At 34.9% G+C, this 5,217-nt stretch overlaps 1 long non-coding RNA gene across 1 annotated transcript; it reads right to left on the bottom strand.

Annotated features, from left to right (window-relative positions):
- Window positions 1-393: 393 nt before the first annotated feature.
- On the bottom strand, window positions 394-976 carry LOC107568868 (uncharacterized). Its single transcript, XR_001606819.1, has 2 exons — window positions 829-976; window positions 394-746 (listed from the first exon to the last, which is right to left on the bottom strand). It is a non-coding gene; the product is annotated as an uncharacterized lncRNA (long non-coding RNA).
- Window positions 977-5,217: the final 4,241 nt, after the last annotated feature.

Here is a 5,217-nt window from a genome sequence, read left to right as displayed (position 1 = left end):
ATTGTTGCTCTTTTGTTAATTTTGACTGCTTTTATTGTCCTCATTTGTAAGTCGATTTGGATAAAAGCGTCTACTAAATGACTAAATAAATAAATAAAATATAAAAATGTAGAATAATAATATTAGTAAAGTTTTTTGTATGTTTATTTCTAAATTAACAGTGAAAATGAAAGTGTTTCATTAAAATATTCTGAATATTCAAAATATTTTAGATTTTTTTTTTTAAATAACTGAGTTTCCACCATCATGAAAACCTAAAAATATCAGGGAATTTTGAAATGTAATTGCCATTAAAACCTCAATATAGTCATAGAAATGTCAAATTACCAGCCACAATTCTGGCCTTCCTTCACTAATTAATGTCAGTCAATAAATAAACAGAATGACATCGAATGATGAGAATAATCTGATATTTTATTTGAGATTTTGTCTCTCTGTGCATGAACAGTGATTCAGTTTTATTCAGGATTGTGTGATTTATTTTTAATCTTAAATGTGCATCTGTTGGGATAGAGACTAAAGAAATCCTGAGTGAAAACCTGCAGAATCAGAATGTGGCGTATTTTATCTTTCTGCCAACTTGCACTGGTACTTTTTTAAGTGGGATCAGATTACCAACACCTGTATATACATGTTTAGACACTTGAGTGTTTGCTTGAGTTTCTCGAAACATTCTCTTGCGTTTTAGCGAGGGCCGGCCACTCTGCGGCATTCATGCATCCTGTAGGCACACATGTAAAATATACCTGCAAAAACAAAACACACGTTCCATGAGATGAACAAGACTTGCTGGAAATCAAACCAAAAAAATAATCCACCTGTACTGACCTGCAAAAAAGGTCATGAGCAGAGCGACCCAGCCCAGAATGTAGGACCATGAGAAACGCCAGTCGCCGAAACGCTTCCCGAGGAAGTTGACCGTCACTCCGGTGTAGATGGCCATAGCGAGCAAAACAAAGAGCGCTGGAGGAGACAAAAATGAAAAGTTCAGACGACTTCTTATGTTCATTGTCTACCTGTATAAGCAAAAGAAGCAAAGAAAAGACTTACTGGAGATAGTTTAAGTATTTGCTATTGACTGTTCAAATGCGGAGTTTTGCGCATCGTGTGTGTGTGTGAGAAAGAGAGAAAGAGAGAGAGAGAGAGAGAGAGAGACAGGGTCACATCACAGTTGAATCAGCTGTCATAACCGTGGCTTGTGTACTGCAAACTCATGTTCCCCTTTTGGGCTCTGTCTTTACATTTATGTTGAAAGATGAAGCTCTCGATTATGGTAAGTGGCGGTACATTTCTGACGAGTGCTTGCGGTGTCCGGCCAATCACAATGCACTGGGTCAGCTGACCAATCAGAGCAGACTGCGCTTGTCGGAAGGAGGGATTTTGTGGAAAACGAAGCGTTTGAGAGAGGCGGGGCATAGAGGACCTACAATAATGTACAGTATTTGAAAAATAATGTGTTTTTTGAATATTAAAGCATGTCAACATATTCTGTTACACAAAATACACAAAATAATGATCTTTAAAAAAGCATCATATGACCCCTTTAAAATGTAACAGTGATGACATCAAAATATTTATATAGTGAATTGTAATTGTAGCCTATAATCAATGTCAATTCAATAATTGGCCTTGTATTCCATACATAGGCCTATATTTAGCTCAAACAGCAGCATGGTGTTAGCAACATAAAGGTCATGGGTTCGATTCGCAGGGAATGCATGAACTAATACAAATGAGTATGCAGAATCCAATAAGTTGCTTTGGGTAAAAGCATTTGTCGAATGCATACATCTGATTTTAAGTATTATATGTTGTGCACAGCTGTTATATCAACAGCGCCGATTCATTTACACAGAAGCTAAGAAATAGGCTATTTTACATTCTTTTACTATTTTGCATTTCCTTTATGAAAAGCAAATGTAGTGTGCATTGATCACTCGGAAGTTTTGTTCCTCACAAAGCCAGTTTGACATCACGGTTGTACATGCATTTGCAATTTCCTATGTTTTCACAGTCCACACACAAGCAAAACAGCATCAGCTACTCGTACATCAGAACATGTGACATCATTAGGCTATACTTCACAGGAAGGACCAAACACCATTTAGCAAGTAGTTAGAAACACAACGCCAAACAGCAATGCCACAAAACAATATGTAACATGTCGCAATAGAGCTGGACAACAAACTCATTCATGCAAAACAGCACGGGATAACAAACAGTGTGTCCAGTGTGTACCAAAACTACAGTAACACTTGGAGAAATGACCAGCTATCATTAGGATCTCTACATAAGAGCCTGAATGCAGATGCTTCAAACTATACAAGCTTCATTTTATATATGGTTGCTTTTGAAAAGTGCAATTCATAATGTGACACAAGTATGTTGCATTCTCAGTATTGCCACAGAGGGCGCTCTAGCATAAACAGTTAGATAGGCTAAATATGTGAAAACTCTGTTTATAAAATGTTGAATAATATTTTTAAGCTATAAACTACACATAGCCTATGCATGTTGTGATATGACTAATGCTTAAATATCCTGCAGATTAAATCGGTGTAAACAACCATTCTAAACTTCTGCAGACCTTGTTCAATGTGTGCATTTCAACGTAATACTCTACATGAAGCTTCTGCATGATTGCACAACATTGCGGGACATTGTGTTTCATATGTGTCCCTAGACCACAAAACCAGTCATAAGGGTCAATTTCTTGAAATTGAGATGTATGCATCATCTGAAAGCTGAATGAATAAGCTCTCCATTGACGTATGGTTTGTTAGGATAGGACAATATTTGGTCGAGATATTTGAAAATATATTTGAAAATCTGGAATCTGAGGGTGCAAAAAAATCGAAATATTGAGAAAATCGCCTTTAGAGTTGTCCAAATGAAGTTCTTAGCCATGCATATTACTAATCAAAAATTAAGTTTTGATATATTTACAGTAGGACATTTACAAAATATCTTCATGGAACATGATCTTTACTTAATATCCTAATGATTTTGGCATAAAAGAAAAATGGATAATTTTGACCCATACAATGTATTTTTGGCTATTTCTACAAATATACCCCAGCGACTTAAGGCTGCTTTTGTGCTCCAGGGTCACATATACGAATTAATGCAGCTTTTAAACTGAGTTTAAATATTATATTTCAAAAACCAATGAGTGTACGCATGTGTGTGGGAAATCAGCTTCTCCTTTCATTAAAGCAGAATGATGAATAAACAAACAAACAAATAAAATAAGTAAATGATAAAAGGCTCAAATAAAAAAAAAATTCATTTAAATTCCTTTATAATATAATCTGTAATGAAAGTTTTTGCATTTAATTCTAAAGGAATTTTCATTAAAAGTGAATTTTTCACTCCTCACAACACATTGACGGTTTTAATAAAGTAAAAATAAAAAATGCATTTATAAAGATGATTACATACTTCCATCCATTAAGTTTCAAGAGTTCTATTTATTTATTTATTTAGATGATAATATAGTTTGTAATTAAATATTTTGATACTTTTTCACTAAACGTGAAACTTCCAGTATACATGAAGACTTTAAAAAGTTTTTATTGAAGTAGAACATTTTTTTTTAAGATTACATATTTTTAGTTTTGATAGTTCAATTTTCAATTTATATGTCTGATAATATACAGTCATACAGTCACAAGGATTTTGCATTTAATTATAAAAGAAGAGTTTTTACTAAAAGTGAGACTTTTGTTCACCACTATACACAATGACTTAAAAAAAATGAAGATGATTACATCCTTTCATCCATCAAGTTTCAAGAGTTTACATATGGTTTGTCAGCTTGAAGGGCCTCCTCACTAGAAACTGCAACAAACAATCACATTTATCCTGAAAACCATCACAAGCGTGAATTAGTCAGTGACTGAGATGTCCGAGGGATTCTTACCTGAGGTCTTCAGGATAAATGAACCTGCTTAAGTATGACCTTCCCAGAGGGAATCAGAGAGAAAGTGGGACCCGCAGCGAGCGTAACGTCAAAAGGACCCGCCAGGCCGAATTCCAAAAAGTTATCTTCTCTGCTTTTCTGTCGATGGAGGCAAAATCCTTTAAAACAGGCCACACAGAACAAATGCACTTGAGCTTGATGCTGTGGGAGGCACGTGACCATTGCACGCCGGCCGGGTCCGCGCTCGGGGTTTGGAGGGGGAAGGCTCTTTTTGTTGTTGTATTGGCCGTTCTGGAACTGTGATGTGCAGAGGCTTGCAGTACTGCTGCGGTCAATGCAACATGCTGAAGCGCACACTTTCATTCAGCCGTGCATGTGGTGACACACCGTGAGTGGACACATGATGGTGTCGCTTATGCACATTTTCACTCCCATCACATGTCCATGACTCTCTTTTGACAGTGCCGCAATGACTTTGATGTGATAGATGAAATGGCTTATTAGTAAATGTTTTTATGCATGAGAAAATACTAATGTGGCTACAGTGCAGTGATAAAAAAGTAATGCAAGATCAGAAATCTTCTCGGATAATATACCACATTGTGAAAAAGATTTTTCTAAGTTGTAAATAAAACAAAGATTAGAGGGTGTATTTCAAGAAAATTCTATTTCAGTCTCTCTACTGCAAAATTTCATGTATAATTCAATGTTACTTGATGCTTCTTTGTGATTATTTGTGAAATCTACCAGCAATTTCTGAATTAAGAAGTGTTTCTGTTTTTCAGTGCATCAAATTATTTTTGTCTGATCATTCGGAAGTTTGTATGGAAGAAAAGTTTCAAATTAAGTTCAGAAAAAAATGAAATGCGGGTTCTTGCTCTTTTAAGTACTAAAAATGTCTCAGATGTTTTATTCCTTAAAAAAAATACCCCTAGAGAAATAACGTCCATAGCATTCATTAAGAGTACAGATCTATAAAATGTACATATTATTTGATTTTTGATCATTTGATAAGAAACGTGATAAGAGTTCATTTTGAGATCTCTGACTTTTTAATCTGAGCAAAGTTTAACATTGCCGAGACTCTGAAACTGATATTTACTGAGGTTACTGATATTTTTTCAGGAAAATGTCATTTTGAAAAGTCATTTATTTGATCAAAAATTCAGTAAAAGCAGTACAATTGTGAAATATTATTACAATTTCAAATAACAGTTTTATATTTGAATATATTACGTAATTTATTTCTTTGCTGCGCAGCTGAATTTTCAGCATCATTCCTCCAGTCTTCAGTG

This window comes from Sinocyclocheilus grahami, unplaced genomic scaffold (genome assembly GCF_001515645.1).
Source record: "Sinocyclocheilus grahami isolate Dianchi unplaced genomic scaffold, SAMN03320097.WGS_v1.1 scaffold1288.1, whole genome shotgun sequence".
Lineage (NCBI taxonomy): Eukaryota > Metazoa > Chordata > Actinopteri > Cypriniformes > Cyprinidae > Sinocyclocheilus > Sinocyclocheilus grahami.
Note: the sequence above shows the minus strand (reverse complement) of the source record. Positions and strands in the feature narration are given on the sequence as shown.